Source organism: Lathamus discolor, chromosome 6 (genome assembly GCF_037157495.1).
Source record: "Lathamus discolor isolate bLatDis1 chromosome 6, bLatDis1.hap1, whole genome shotgun sequence".
NCBI lineage: Eukaryota > Metazoa > Chordata > Aves > Psittaciformes > Psittacidae > Lathamus > Lathamus discolor.
The window spans coordinates 5666244-5682807 of record NC_088889.1 but is presented as its reverse complement, the minus strand read 5'-3'; the positions used below and the strand labels follow the sequence as shown (position 1 = coordinate 5682807).

At 48.2% G+C, this 16564-nt stretch overlaps 1 protein-coding gene across 3 annotated transcripts in view; it reads left to right on the top strand.

Moving 5' to 3' along the window:
* Nucleotides 1–16564, top strand: part of ALX4 (ALX homeobox 4) — a 45300-nt gene that overhangs the window by 5141 nt on the left and 23595 nt on the right. The window lies entirely within an intron of this gene.

The following is a 16564-nucleotide window of genomic DNA, read 5'->3' as shown; positions in this document are numbered from 1 at the left end:
GCAAATGAGCTCTATGTGTGTTATCTGGAGCTGCAGGCTGTTTATTTTGCGCAGCCTTTTGAGTGTACATTCAGTGTGGTTGCATGACTAACTGGCTGGAGTGATTCACTGGCTGCTTTATGGGTGACTGCTCAAAACAAGTTGTGAATCAAAAGAGATTTCTTTGGCTGTGGTTTCTAACCTCCCAAGTTAAATGCGCTCAGGGTTTAAGGGGAGCTAATGTGCAGGCTTCAATCCTTCAGATCTTGAAGATTTATTCCTTTTCCAAGCCCTGCGTTCAAAGCGGTGATGAGTTTCCCTCGTAAGAGAGAGGTGGTGTCTGGGAGGCTCGCAGCCAAGGTCTGCTGCTGAGGGACATCTCCAGCCACAGCCCTGTCCATTCCGTCACCCTAGTTCCCGGCTCTTTGGCTAGTTTTGCTCCTTGCAGTCCTTAAGTTGCTCTGTTATCTTGTTCAGGGCATTGGGTAGCTGTAGCAATTCGCATGCAAGAAGGGTGATGAGTACTGCAGCAGTAACAGACTTCTCTTCCCGTTCTGCAGTCAGAAAAGCTGAGACTCAAACCGGTGGCCTGTGCAAAGTGAAGCTGTCGCTGTTCCATAGCATCAGCGTGACCTTCCCTGAGCTATGGCTCCAGGAAAAGGAAGCCCTTAGCGGCTAGGGAAGGAGCCCAATGCCAGAGTTGGAAAACTCACGGAGTAGAGGCCCTGTGTATGATTTGGAAGGGGGCTGAGCTCACGTTGCCTGACAGCCAGGTCCTTACTCGGTGCAAGAAGCTGGAGCAATTGATTTGTTCTTGTATGCTTGGGTTACTGCTTTTCAGAAAAGGCTGAGAAATCCCTGCCCCTAAAGCCCTATGTTTCCAAGATATTCCTCCTACACATTTGGAGGAAAAACCAAATCCCGTCTCCATTGTTAATCCGCTTGGAAAGCATGGGTCTAATGTCTTCATGTAGATACATTTTCAAAAGGAAAAGAGAAATAGGCTAGGAGAAGCCTGAGCAGTAGCACAGCTAATACAGGACCCCTGTGACTTGAGAAACGGTTAGTAAGAGGTGGATGGGAGCGTTTCATATGACTAAAGCATTAGAGTAATTTACCATAGTTACATGTCTCTCAGCTGCCTCAACTTGTAAATGAAAGTTCGTAAGTAAAGGAGGAAAGCTGCTTACCTATGTTAAATAAATGACCTCCACTTTGTTTCCTGCACAAGTTCAGGTGAATCAATGTTATTACACACGCTGGTGAATCTGCTTTTCATTCGTGCTTGCAAATCGTATTTGGAGTGTCACATAAGTAGGCGTGATGTGAAAGAGCAATTGTGATCAGCGCAATACCTCTAGGGCCACTTTTTGACCAGAAAGATGGGTCAGTGAGGCATGGGGTAGAGGGATTGTCCTGGTTTCAGTGTGAGCAAGCGGTTGCGTGGTATTTAGTTGCTGACTAAGGTTAAACAACGATAAGGGTGGAGGGAGGAAGGAACAGAGATGAATGAGGCAGAGGAAGAAAAAGAGATATCCTGGAGGGGTGATAAGCTGTGGCAAACTCAGCACTAATATGGAAAGTGGTCTGCAACTGATTTTATGGACGATGTAAGTATGAATCCTCCAGCATCATGTATTTTATCTCTGATGAGAATAGCTGTGATTCAACATTTAGTAGCTGCTATCTTTAGGTCCCAGCAGGATTTAGCTATGACAAGCTGATATGTCATGAGCTATGGTCACTCCTTATCTGCACTGATCAAAGGCCATTGCATCGCCTAACTCAGCAGTTAAATGCCTATTTATCTCTGATACTTTATTTTCTTAGTGAAGACGCAGTTTAAGGGTTTATCCTGTTGTGGTTAATGTTTGCTGGAAACAGATAGTTGAATCAGTATTAGTTCTAAGTATATTCTCTATTTTCAATAGCTCTGTTCATTAGCTGTAAGGTAAGTGGCTTTTCAGCTGGTGATGGAGCCTGAAAGGTAAACTGGTTTAGTCCCTGGTAGACATGCTGTATGCTGAGGCTGGGTGAAAACTCTGCAAGGTTTATGAGGACAGCAACCACCTTTATTCAGTAGAAGTCTGAAGACACTACAGAACCAAAGGGGGCAGTCAACAGAAAATCAAGGCCCATCAGAGAAATGTTATCAATGGGAAATGAGGAACCTGAGGAAAAGAAGGAGCAAATATGTGGGGCAGGCTTCTGGCGGGGGGAAAGAAAGGAAACTTGTAATGACTCAAAATAACTCCTGTCTGGCTGCTGTTGTGTTTAGGGAGATGGTGTGCAAGCACCCTGCATGGAATAAATCAGGTCTCCTCAGTTCCTCCGTGTAGTAGGAGCTGCCCCCTTGGGTTTTGGGATGGCTTCAGTCAGGAGTAGTAACAGTGCTGCGGTTTCCAAAGAGATAAAGAGGGAACTGTATTAATTCTTTTGATGCAAGAGGGATCAGATAACAAAGGTGCTTGTTATCTGCATCCAGCCTATTTGGGAGCAGTGGAAAGTGAAAGGAATTAATACCAGAATCAAAGCAAAGCAAAACAAAACAAAGTTGTAAATTGTGCGCAGGGAGAGGGCAATGTTGGGAATTCTCCCAGAAAGGGTCAAAAGCTATCAACGAATGACTGTGCTGAGACAGTACCCAGAGAGAAGGCTGAGCTGCAAGACCTGAACCCTGCGAGGTGCTGGGGTATATGTGTGACACCAGCTAGAAGATGCTTCACAAAACAGGGGGAAAAGGAAAATGCTATTCAGCCTGAAACTGAATAGGAGTCCTGAGCCACAGCAAAGGTTGTGGAAGAACAGAAAATCATCTCATAGAAAACCATCTCTAAAGTGAAACTAAAGGCTCACTAGGGTACCAGCCTGCTGGGCCTGGAGCTGGTCTCAGGCTGTTGGGTCTGCCAGGCAGGGTTTGGGTTGCCTGTAGGATCGGTCATTCCCATCATGTGTGCTCTGGAATGCAAGCAGAGGGAGGCCCCACAGCATCAGGTTTTTCCAGCCCCAGTGATGCCACTCAAGAAAGGACCCCATGGGAGGCTGATGTATATCCATTCCTACCACATGGCTGGCTGGAAAAAGGAATTGGACTGAGCCTTGTTCTGCAGTGCTTGTTCAGAGAAGAGCCTGAGGCCAAGTGCTGGGGCAGGATACACTCTGTAGCCTGGACCGTGGTGCTGGTCTGTCGTTCAGGAGGCTGCAAGATCTTCTGGAGCACCATATGGTTCTTTCCCAGCCTTTCCTGGGATGCTGCATGCCCAGGCCTCATCCTGGAATGGAGTCAGGAGCACAGCTGTGGCCAGGACCCATACCTGAGAGCTGAGAAGCACTGCATCATAGACATAACCAGGCTTATCAAGATTTGGTCTGAACCTTCGTAAGCAGATTGGAGCCAGATATCAGCCTGAGCTAGACAGGACACAGCCAAATGCTAGAAGGCAAGAGGAAGAAGAGACCCACCTAAATTGGCAGAGGACCTGCAGACACTTTGTATTCCTCATGTCTCCAGATGCCAGCGAGGACTTCCAAGATAAATAGCCGATGGACCAATTGCTAGACACTTAGGCATATTGTGCAGGAGGCCAGGAACACTCCATGGAGCTGTGGGATTTATGGCAGAGCTTGAATATTGCATTTCAGCCCTTGAACAGGAGTCAGAAAGCTGCTACTGGAAGAAGGGAGCTGGTTGCTTTATATAGCTATAAGATCTTTTGCTAGAGAGAAGAGTACTTCCATCCCGTTCATACCACTTCTAAGCTATTAGAAAAAGGGACTCATGCAGGATAGAAAGCAAAGGGAGATTGGTTACAACATCAAACATGCGTGCAGTGGCTCGGTTTAAGTGTGGGGAAATATCCACAGAGAGGGTTGTTATAAATACATGGCTATTCAGGACAGAGCCTTATAAAAATCCACCAAAAGGCCCAAATTTAACTCAGGAAACAGGGGGACCTGAAGCTGCACATGCAAAGCTGGGTGATGCTGCTTTCAAGTTAGAGTTGAAGCTGTAACAAGGCTTTGTGGTGCCCAGGGCTGTGTATTAAGTTGGTGTTCAGAGAACCCCACTCTTCCCTTGTAGCCTTTAATTAGTTTGCTTTTGGGAAGGGTTGGTTGTGCTGTAAATCCCCTTTTCCTTGGCTTTGGTGACAAATATTGCAGTTCTTGGTTTAATGACATATTTGCCTCCATTTGGCAGCGGTCCACTTCAGAGGGAGGGCTACAGGGGAAGCCAAGCAACAAGAGAGGGGTTTATCACCTGTGTAATTTATAGGCATCACAGATGCTCATTCAGGTACTGGAGCTGGTAATTGAAACTAGGCAGAGAGGGAGATGATGGGACAACCCAAAATGCAGGGAAGGCAAGGAGTGGGGAAAGCATCCATGCAGGAGACCGGCTCACTGGGATCCATGAAAATGCTCCGCATAGCCAAGGTGGGGGATAAACTAACCCTCATCGTGTGCATTACTGTGGCTGGGACCTGGTCAGTGAGCACCAGGGCTTTCAGCCTGGGGTGTTTTCCTTTAAAGACATGGCTCATGTGAAACCAAGAGGTTTGGGCAATCTGCTTGTGCTGCCTGCCTCCCTGGGCAGGCCCCTGAGCTGTCTCTTTGAGCTCGTAGCCAGTTCTTGGGCCTCCTTTGTTGTCCTGGTTAGAAAAAGAGGCCAGCAAGAGCTTCGCTGTGCAATACATGAATCAAAGGGTGCTTGCGCCTTGCCATTAATAGATAATATCTGGGATGTGCCTTACTAGGTTCATTTTACTTTCCACAGCGGATATCGGGAGGTGAAAATGGCTTTCGTGTTAGTACATGTCCATAGCATGGGTCTTCCATCACATGTTTAAGGCAGCCCTCACTTAAAAGACCAACACAGCAGGTACTGCCTGACTAGCCACAAGTCACTGCATTATAGATGAGGCATATGGTGTCTTGTTTAAGTGTCTTTTGGGGGGAAGACAGCAAGAAACGATTGAGACTGCATCCTTTCTTATCTCCTTTCTTTCACAGTCTGCAGGAATGAAAACTGCATCCCGTAGATGTAGGTTTATGAAAGCAGAGTTCAAGGAGCTAGAAGTGTCACTCAGAAAGGCAGCATTGAAGGAAGGTGTGATTGAAAAACACTCTAATTTGGCAACCGCTTTGAGTATAGGTTGTCTTCAGAGTAGCAGGGTAAAAGCTCTCTGTCCATGGTGGGATTTAGAGATGAAACGTTGTATAGGAGATGGGGAAACAAAACGATGGGTGATGAGTATTCATGAGAGCTCATTATACCCGTAACACTCAAAAAGGAGCTTCTGAAGTTTCATTCTGATGTCAAAACCATCGGCCATCTTGAGGCTGCAAAACCTTAAGTCAAGCCAATTGAGAACTGGTTTTGAGGAAAATGCAGACAGACGATGGAAAATCACTACAGGAAATTTGGTGCATTTCTTGCATGTGTTCTGTTTCAAAAGTGGGTCCCCAAAGATTGGGAGAAGCCCTACTGAGCAGCGTCTCCTGGGGACCTTATTGCAGTTCATTGCTGTTGATGCTGTTGGGCCTTTGCCTGAGATGGAATTTGCCAGACAATATTTGTTGGTAGCTATGGATTTCTTTAGAAAATGACCCGAAGCTTACCCAAAAAGGAGCCAAGAGGCTGTGATTGCAACCAGGCTTCTAAGGGATGAATTCTTCACCATATTTGGGGACCTAGACATGAAGAGTGTGCAACAAGGCAGCAGCCAAAGTATTTCGGCAGGTTTGTCAGACGCTGGTAAACGCAATAGGAGGTACTACCAAACGTCTTACGGATGGTGGAGAGGGGAGGAGGCATTGAGCCAACTGCATGACACTTGGCCTAGATGCCCCCATTTACATTGCCCGGTGTCCCAGGGCTGCTCCTCAAGGTGCCTGCCTGCCCCATGTCAGCATCTCAGAGACCTTGGTGTGTCTTGCACCAGAAACCAACTGAATTACCCCCCAGATCATAGAATCATAGAACCATACAATAGTTAGGGTTGGAAAGGACCTTAAGATCATCCAGTTCCAACCCCCCTGCCATGGGCAGGGACACCTCACACTAAACCATCTCACCCAAGGCTCTGTCCAACCTGGCCTTGAACACCACCAAGGATGGAGCATTCACAACTTTCCTGGGCAACCTATTCCAGCGCTTCACCACCCTTATAGTAAAGAACTTCTTCCTTATATCCAATCTAAACTTCCCATTTCATTTACAAGATCATTTACAATAGAAAGACAAAAGGACCAGGGTTAACCCAGCCAGGAAACAGCATACTCCTTGCAATAGATCCATAAATGTTGGCCATTAGGTATCCATTGTTCTGGCCTACCTGGAGTCCATGAAAAATTAGGTGGAATGGTTAGGGTTTTTCTGGAGAAAAACAAATGAGAGCATTGCCTCCCATTTTAGGCTTATGTATGGGAACCTGACTGAGCCCATATCCCATGGAGATGGAGAGATTTGGGGCCTATAGGGATGCTGGGGAGGGACCCTTCATCAGGGACTGTAGTGACAGGACAAGGGGTAACGGGTTAAAACTTAAACAGGGGAAGTTTAGATTGGATATAAGGAGGAAATTCTTTCCTGTTAGGGTGGTGAGGCACTGGAATGGGTTGCCCAGGGAGGTTGTGAATGCTCCATCCCTGGGGGTGTTCAAGGCCAGGTTGGATGAAGCCTTGTGTGGGAAGGTTTAGTGTGAGGTGTCCCTGCCCATGGCAGGGGGGTTGGAACTGGATGATCTTAAGGTCCTTTCCAACCCTAACTATTCTATGATTCTATGATTAGGAACTCAAAGCAGATAAACCATGTTGTGTGACAGTGACCACATATGTGCATTAACACATAAAGGGCCATTGTGTCCTGGCCCAGGAGGAGTTATGAGGGGAACTGAGTGAGTCCCGAAGGCCAAGAATATGGCTGTGGTTGTTGAATCTGACAGAAATTAGTTCCCTCTTGGGAAAAATAGAGAATGGCCTGGTTTAACCCATAGATTTCATTAAACCCAAACCACTGCTGAGAACTCCACCTCAGGGGGTCAAAAGGAAAGGGAGCAGCTGCTGAAAGCCTGCAGTAGCATCCCAGTGGTAGCAGAATCAATCCAAGCTGGCTCTATGAAAATGGCCTGATGGGGAACACAATTTGAGTATGTAAATAGCTAAATTGGTTGCTCTGACAATCATCTTCCACCTATGTCTGAGATGAAGCAGGTCAATGGGACTGGCAAGAGGCTGAGCAAGGGGTGGTTTTGCCTGGTGGTGGTGAGTAAAACAGATCCCTTTTGCTCAGCCCTGTGCCAGAAGTACTGCCACAGTTGTGTGAGCATGGGCAAACTGATGATGTCATAGAATCATAGAGCCATACAATAGTTAGGGTTGGAAAGGGCCTTAAGATCATCCAGTTCCAAGTCCCGTGCCATGGGCAGGGACACCTCGCACTAAACCATCCCACACAAGGCTCTGTCCAGCCTGGCCTTGAACACTGCCAGGGATGGAGCACTCACAACCTCCCTGGGCAACCCATTCCAGTGCCTCACCACCCTAACAGGAAAGAACTTCTTCCTTATATCCAATCTAAACTTCCCTGTTTAAGTTTGAACCCATTACCCCTTGTCCTGTCACTACAGTCCCTAATGAAGAGTCCATCCCCAGCATCCCTATAGGCCCCCTTCAGGTACTGGAAGGCTGCTGTGAGGTCCCCACGCAGCCTTCTCTTCTCCAGGCTGAACAGCCCCAACTTCCTCAGCCTGTCTTCATACGGGAGGTGCTCCAGTCCCTGATCATCCTCGTGGCCTCCTCTGGACTTGTTCCAACAGTTCCATGTCTTTTATATGCTGAGGACACCAGAAGTCAGCAGATGAAAACACCTTGAAGCCCATACCAGAGCAGGTTAGGTACATCCAGAGCAATGGGTAAAGCTGTCCCTGCCTGCTCTTTGCCCTGTTGTGTCCCGCACAAAGGGGCATTGGCCATGCCACCCCTTCCCCAGGCAGGTAGCTCTGCTCCACTGCTCCCTGCTCTCCTCACAGAGCTGTCTCCTGGGGCTAAACCCATTAAATAGAGAGATATAATGAACAATTCCTTCCCCAAAGGGTGCGCAGGCATTGGAACAGGCTGTCCAGGGCAGGGCTGCAGGCACCGTCCCTGCAAGTGTTCACACAGTGTGTAGACGAGGCCTCAGTGCCATGGGTTAGTGGTGGCCTTGGCAATGCTGGGGAACGGTTGGACTGGATGAGCTTAAAGGTCTTTTGCAACCCGATAGATTCTATAATCACTGCATTCTGCTCCGTCCCCAGCTGGTAATAATCTACACAGCTTCTTACTGTAGCATCTCAACATCAATCTGTCTGTTGACAGGAGATGGGGCACCAGAGTTTTCTGTTTATGTCAGATCATGTTGTTGACAAAGTTACCCACACACATCACCCATCCCTCTCAGCTGGGAGTTATTTTGCAGAGGAGTTACTTACAGGAGAAGGTTATTTGGACTTGATGTCTTTTCCAACCTAGCTGATTCTATGATTCTGTGATTCAGTCCAATATGTATTACAGTTTGAAGCAAATTGGACTGTATAGCAGTTGTGCTATCCCTGTTTGCCACCCTCAAGTTCATCAGCTGCAGGGGGTGTCAGTGAGAAAGAATGGTGTGATTTAAGCCAATTCTGCTTTCCAAAGCATCTTTGCTTTGGAAAACAGAGAAACTGACCTACAAATAGAGAGTTCCCAATTCCAGGCAAGACCCTTGGTACCAGCAGGCACAGCACAAGGTCTATTTGACCCCTTCTTTGGGATGGAGAGCTTCCACAGCTTGCTGTAGCACTAAAACCTTGGCTCTAAACCCCAGCTTGTTGGAAGCTACAGCCTCATCACTGTGTTCACTGAAGGAGTTTTGCAGTTTGGAGCCCCATTATTTATGTGTGACTGTATATCTTCTCCTGCGAGCCTTCTGAACAGAATGGATTGCAGCAGAACTCACACATTCCCACACAGGCATGTTTGTCTCTCATGAAGTCTGCAAAAACATGACCCAAATGTATGGTGAGATAGTAAATCTGAGAAGACAGTGTGCAGGAAGCTAGGAGAGGAGGAGTAAAGTAAGGAGGAAGGAGAAAGCAACCCATTGCAGCCCGTCTGCAAGCTTTCCTGGCAGATGCTCTGAGCCCATGAGCTGGGAATGCTTTGGGAAGCAGAGGCCAGCTGGTGCCTAGTGGCCCTGTTGATGCCAAGAGTCTTCAGACGCTGAAAACTGAAGTTTTTATCTGTTCTTCCCAAATTTCATTCTTTCCAGACAAGCTTATTTCTAAAGAGTAGAGGAAGATGGAAGAGTTGAAAAGGGATCTTGCTTACTAGGAAACTCTGAAATAGTATGTACTCTTCAGACCAGTGCTTTGACTTGTATTGATTCATATATTCTTAGCATGGTTTGGGTTGGAAAGGATCTTAAGCTCATCCAGTTCCAACCCCCTGACATGGGCAGGGACACCTTCCACTAGACCAGGTTGCCCCAAGCCCCTTCCAACCTGGCCTTGAACACTGCCAGGGATGGGGCAGCCACAGCTTCTCTGGGCACCCTGTGCCAGCGCCTCAGCACCCTCACAGGGAAGAGCTTCTGCCTTATCTCCAACCTGAACTTCCCCTGTTTCAGTTTAAATCCATCACCCCTTGTCCTATCACTACAGCCCCTAATGAAGCTTCCCTCTCCAGCATCCTTAAAGCCCCCCTTCAGACACCAGAAGCTGCTCTGAGGTCTCCACGCAGCCTTCTCTTCTCCAGGCGGAACAGCCCCAACTTTCTCAGCCTGTCTTTGTATGGGAGCGATTCCAGCCCATGTTTTATGCCTGTGTATTTTATTCTCCTCTCCAGGCCATCCTGCCTGCAGTCACTTCCCATGTGCTGTTGAGGCCTCCTACTGCTTCCCACCCTGATAGAAAAGGTGACTTAAACCCTGAAGCTCTGGCTGTGGCACTGGTGTAGGGATGGCGTCTTCTTTAGGCAGATCCCTTCTGAGCTGGGGGCTCAGCACACAGATGCCCACACGTAGATCAGAAACCTCCCAAAACAGCCGCTTCCCTAAGGGAATATTTTGGGAGACAACATTTGCATCCTATTTACAACTTGTGATCAAGGTATGATTTTCCAAGGTGTGTTTGGGACCCAGGTTTGTTGTTGGGATGATGTTTGTGAGCTCTCTTTGGTCAGTACATTGCGTGTATCAACCAGTGCAAGGAATAGCGGCTGAATGGCGATCTGGGGTGGTGAGTGGGAGGTAGGTACACGGTGAACACATGAGATAAGAGGCTTCTGTTTCCTGGTTGGATGAGCATCGCTGGCAGAAATAGGTTTTTCTGGGGCAAATACTTCATTTTCACGACTTCCTAAAGATGATTTCTGTAAATATTTGCTAATGTTTGCTTGACATTTGCAGTCACTCATGTCAATACGATCCCATCCTGGAATGTTAACTGGAAACAAACACAAAAGTGGGCATGAGCTCAGCTGATGTGGATGCAGTTTTTAATTTAGGCTGATTTTCATGGTCATCATCTTTCACATAATCACCCAGTTCTGCTGAGAATTAGTGGTGCTCCAGGAGCCTCACTCTTTCCAAGAGCCACGATTTTTTGTTCTCTGTTAGGAAGTGCATTACCAGAGTCCCTGTTGTTTGTGTCTACTGTCTGACTCTTCCTCCCAGAATCCTGCCTCCAGTTGCTTCTAGCATCATCAAAACGGAGCAATTTGGCCTAAAAGCTCCCACAGCAGTTGTTTGGCTGGTTTTATAGTACTATTATTTTTTAAAGTTCATCAGAATCAATGGAGCTGTTTCCAAGAACGCAGCTAAAACTGAAGCACATTTTTGTGCTCTCCATGTGAGGGGGATAAAAATCTGACAGCGTTTTATTTCATAACTTCTGGTGCTCTGTGCTGTGGAGCTGGGCTTTGGGGGGGAAATGCGCTCCGTGCCTTTCCTCTGAACAATTATCTAAGAACAAGGAGATGTGGTTCCTACTCTGTAGCAACAGCTTTGATTTTCACACCTAAACACACTGCAATGTTCCCCTGTCCTGGGCATGGCTCCAGCCAGGTCTGAACTCACTCTTCTTGCACCAGCCACTTACCCCAATTGATGGTCCAGCCTTGCTTGGACCCAAGCAAAGCAAACTGCTTGATGTAACTGAAGACACAGGAAAAGCTGTATCTGGGAAGCAACAGAGGGCTGGAATACGAAATGGTGATGCGGCAGAAACCTGATCTGAAGACTGGGGAGTGTGTCAGATTGAATGGGGGCTTAGGACTGAGTGACTGAGATACAAAGGTATTGCATGATTCAGGGCATCTGAGGGCCATAACTAAGGCCAACAGGACCTTCACCTGCACACTACAAAGATAGTGGACAATGCAAAGTACTCTTTAAAGCTTAGGCTTAGATATCTCAGTGGCTGTTGTGAGCTTGGTGGCTCTCTGACTGGGTTTACCATCCATACAACATGAGCAATAGCAGTGCCTTATCTCACCGAAATCATCGTGGTTCAGGCATCAATGTGTAACCTTCTGATATGCCCAGTGAATGGTGTGTGAAGCCCAGAGGACATAAGTAAGGATTGCTTTCACACTCTGGGCAATGAAAAGAATATGAAGAACTGCTCTCTGGGGGTGGAGGTCCAGTATATATGATCTAAAGACCCTGGAAGAAAGAAGTATAAAACAGGCTGAGTTGGGGTTGCTCAGCTTGGAGAAGAGAAGGCTCCAGGGAGGCCTTATTGTGGCCTTTAAATACTGTAATTTGGTCTACAAGAAATGTGGAGAGGGACTTTTTATAAGGGCGTGTATGGACAGGACAAGGGTGAACAGCTTTAACCTGACAGAGGGGAGATTGAGATTGGATATATGGAAAAAGTTCTTCCCCGTGAGGGTGCTGAGGCGCTGGCACAGGGTGCCCAGAGAAGCTGTGGCTGCCCCATCCCTGGCAGTGTTCAAGGCCAGGTTGGATGGGGCTTAGAGCAACCTGCTCTAGTGGAAGGTGTCCCTGCTCATGGCAGGGGTTGGAACTGGATGAGCTTTAAGGTCCCTTGCCCCCCAAACCTGTCTGGGATTCCATGAAAAGAGATAAGAAGAAAAGCCCTTCACACAGTGCTCTTGCTGCTCATCCTCCTGTGTCCAACAGATATGTTTGGTCCATTGTTATTCAATCATGGTGCTGAGCAGCCAGGGGCCAGCCCCAGCTGGCAGAATCAGTTCTTCAGTGCTGATGTAGCCACACTGCTCTGGGTGCCATCTGTAGCCACAGCAGCACAAAGGCCAAACATCCCCCCACCAAAAATCTGCTCCTACAGCAGATTTTAAAAGGAATTTGGTGCCTCAGGAGATGCTGAGATGCACATCTTGGCCTGGTTCAGTCACCACCAAGTGCAGGCAGTGGCCAGATGCTGGTAACTTCAGTGGTCAAGTGGCTGGAGGGTAGGATGCTGTGAGAGTGCAGCTCACCAGGTACGGGCAGTCTGGGGGGAGAAGGGAACCCCAGAGGTGGAGAAGAAAGTAAAGGTCAGATCCTTTTGGCTCATGTAAACCTATCTGTTAGGTTGGTTTGGGGTTTTTTTTCCCTTTTCTTTCCCCTGGTGACAATTAAATGTGTTGCAAGTTGAAGTAGCCCTCAAATGAAACGAAATCCCTTTTCCTTCCCTGACCCCAGAGTGCTCTGAATTACTTGACAAGCACAATTTACCCTTGGAGCAATTCACAACCCCCCTTTCCTAAGTAAGAGCACTCTTCTGTAGGTGTTTTCCTTGCTCAGTACTACCTAACGTATTTTTTCCCCTTAATAACTGTCATTTGCCCTGCATCTTGCTATTCTCAACTCAAGATGAAAAATGGAAGTTGCTGGCTGTGAATACCATTTATTATTCATTTACCAGAGGAACCTTAGGCACATTCATCCCATTTCCTCTTAGTGCCTCATTATCAATAAACCTTTGCCTCGCTGCTTCCGTAAATCATTTTCATCCCTTTCCTTTGTGAGCCATGTGGTTGGGCTCTTGCACAAAGGTCTCACGAGAGTAATTGGCCAAGCCAAGAAGTATTGTTTTTACTTCTTGATAAGATGGCAAAACTTCATCAAGAGATTACAGAACTACACATATACATACATATACATCAATTAAGAAAGCACTGTATTTAAACCATGAAGTGTTTCCTAGTATTTGCCCTTTTGCACAGCAGCTATTGGTGTCATTCAAAAGGCTTAGATTACCCTGGCTCCCACAGGGAATGTGCACCTTCTCCCTGCTGTGATACGAAGGATGTGGAGCTAAATCTCCAGAGTTAGGAGTGCACTAAGTTGTGGGTTAGATTTCAGGGCTGAGGAGAGAAGGGAGACAGCTTCAAACATCCCTTCCCTCCTCATTGCCCCAGCATGGCAATGAGAGAGTAGCACCCATGACTGATGGTGGGCTTCCATCAGGGGCTGGGGCAGCACTGGTGGCTCCCTGCCTTGGTGAAATATCAGTGGATAGAGCCAGACTGGGCTTGGGGGATCCTATAGAGGATAAGAGTTTATTAAACTTAGGTTTAACTGGAGCTGAAATATGTGCCTCTAAGCGGGGCAGCAAAGGTTAACGGAGCTCTTTCTGTAGACGTTTTATGACGCTCTTTGGGGATACATATAAGAGGACTGGGGCGTTCTGAGTAATTTAAATCACTGTTTGTTTAGACTGTGTAAGGGGCAGCTGGAATTCCCAGGGTAGTCAGTCTGGGACAGGTTTCCCTTTCTTTGCTGTTTCTCTCCATGTCTATAGTATAGACATGCTGCAGTTCATGGCCAGGAGATGCAGTGCATCTATATCCCCCCAGCACCTCAAAACAGCTCTTGTGCATCCCCCGGTACTGCATGGGGGGCTTATGGGGACCAAAGACATCAGCTCCTGTCTAGCAGGGGTGGTCACTGCCCTTGGACCCTGTTGGGAGTCCATCGCTCCCCCCTCTCCCTTGGTACCAGCATCTCCTCAGCAGGAAAACCCCACAAGGATGCAGCACTGTTCCAATCTGGTGACCCCACATCAGGGAGATCTTTTTGTAGCGGGTGACCTGAGCAATGGGATGTAGTAGGGGGGATATGGATATGGGGGAAACAACCTGCCATTGTCAGGCCTGTGTTAGTTGTTTTGTCTTCCTCCTTGGCTGGCAGGTTCCCAGTTTGGTTGTGCAGCTTCTTGCTCCAGTTTGTGATTGTGCTGCCCTCCTTCTCCCCACCAGTAAAAGCTGATGCCAGGCTGTTGCCCAGCGGCAGTGTCTGTGAATGGGTGGATTTGATAGCCAGGAACCTCGTTTCTTTCTGCAATGCTTCTAAAAGCCCAGTGCTCCTAAGAACATGAGCAATACCCAGACCTGGCTGGCCTTGAGCTTTGCAATATGCAGTCAGAATGGGAATAAGCTTTAGCTGTGCTTCCAAGAACAGGCAGGTTTGGGGAAGGGTGAGTGGTTTTCTTCCCTTGTCTGGGCCCTTCTGTTTTAGTCAGCTGTATAAAACTAGAGAAGGACAGGACTATTTTGTTAAAGGACCTGGCTCAAACTTTGACCTAATGCTTAAACTCAGCCCGTTCTGTGGTTCAGTGACGTTCAGCCAGTTTTGGGTGTTAGTCCAGTTTTCCCATCACTCCTGCTTTCTAGTTTCCAAATGAAAACAGTAGCACCCAAATCCCCCTGAGATGCATTGTGCATTGTAACGTGGCTGCTGTAGCATCTCACCCAGACTCAGAGCTCTTCTCCACAGGGGCATCTGGGGACCCAAATTGGGAAGCACAAGGAGCTGTGCTGCTAGGAGTTGTTGGGGCTTGTCTGCCTGCCTGTCTGAAGTGCATAATGCTTCTCTTTAAGCATAAAGGTAGTCCAGGGACACACATTTGCTGGATTAGGGCCGCGGGCTGGGCGCTGTAGCGAGGCAGAGCCCGCTCAGACGCCTCTCCATGCAGTGCCTGCAGCTCTTTTGAAGTTGGTCTGGCACTAATTTGAACCAGGACTCCACAATGCAGAAGCAGCTGAGTTCTTGCTCAGCTCCCGACAAACCGGCTCTAAACCCCCCCTGTCCCCTCTGTGCCGTGCTGGTTATTTCATGTTGCAGCCCCAGCCCTGCTGCCAGCGGCACGAACCAGGCAACTTGGAAGTCACCTCTGGGAGGCAGCTGAACTTCAGCAATGCATCGCTGCCTCTGCTGCCAAGGGGTTGCTTCTGCAAAGCAGACAGGAGAATGCAGAGAGAGACAGACTGACCAACAGACTGATGGCGTGAGCGCTGTCCGGGCAGGCACAGGCACACAGGATGGGGTGAATCACTCTCCAAGCCGGCAGCAGGGAATTACTGTGCTATAGTCAGACATCAGAGCACAACTCAACTCCCTACAGGCAGTTTTGCCTCTCCAGCCTTCCCCATCAGCTTGAAGGAGCGTCTCCCTGCTCTCCTCTAACTAGATGGTTGAATTACACCTTCTGTGGTTTGCAATGGCTGGTGCTGCCTTGCTTCATGTGCAGTGAATGGGGAAGGTGACACTCGTTCAGACCATGGAAGGTTGCACCGGTGCCTTGTGACTCCCCCTGTCCCCAGTGGAGAGGATGCTCTACTCATCCAGTGCCTCATATGCAAATTATAGGGAAAACATCCATGGTGTGTTGAGGGCAAGAGGGAGCGCTGACTGGTTCCAGGGAAAGCTGTGGAGGCGATGACAACTTGCAGAGCCCCCTTTTGTCTTGCGGTACTCAGACAAGGGGTCTGTTCAAATCCTTGCAATGGACAAAGGGCATGGGTGAGGTTAAGATGAATACATAAATCTATAGCTCGTGGGAGGTTTATGCTCTTCCTTTCAGAGAGCTTAGCCCTAAGCCCTGTATCACCTTCATTTGTCACTCACAATCATAGAGAATCATAGAATGGTTTGTGTTGGAAGGGACCTTAAAGCTCATCCAGTTCCAACCGCCTGCCACAGGCAGGGACCCCTTCCACTAGAGCAGGTTGCTCCAAGCCCCTGTGTCCAACCTGGCCTTGAACACTGCCAGGGATGGGGCAGCCACAGCTTCTCTGGGTACCCTGTGCCAGCGCCTCAGCACCCTCACATTAAAGAACTTCTTCCTTGTATCTAACCTGAACTTCCCCTGTTTCAGTTTAAACCCATCACCCCTTGTTCTATCACTACAGTCCCTGAGGACATCTGAACAACCCTCAGTGTTCACACAGGCACTGAATGGCACTGCCTGACATCAGCTCCAGGGCTCCCCAATGCTTACAGCATTCCCTGCTGCAGGTACAGGGCTGACTTCACAGTGCCTTGGAGGAGAGATGGGGGCTGAATCTTGGCTACCTTAAGCACTGTTGTCATATTGCTCAGGTGGACGTTACTTCCAAACTGGGGAGGAGCAACTTTGCTTTATCTAGAGTTTTCTCAAGGAAACGCAGCCCTCAAGCCTAGGAACTGGATGATCCTGAAGTAAGGCAGCCAGGCGGATGGGGAAGATGCTCCCCCAGAAGATGAGAGCCAGGTAGCAACTCTCAGCTCAGATGGGAGCGGGACAGAAGCCTCACGTTGGGTCAGTGCATCGAGGTG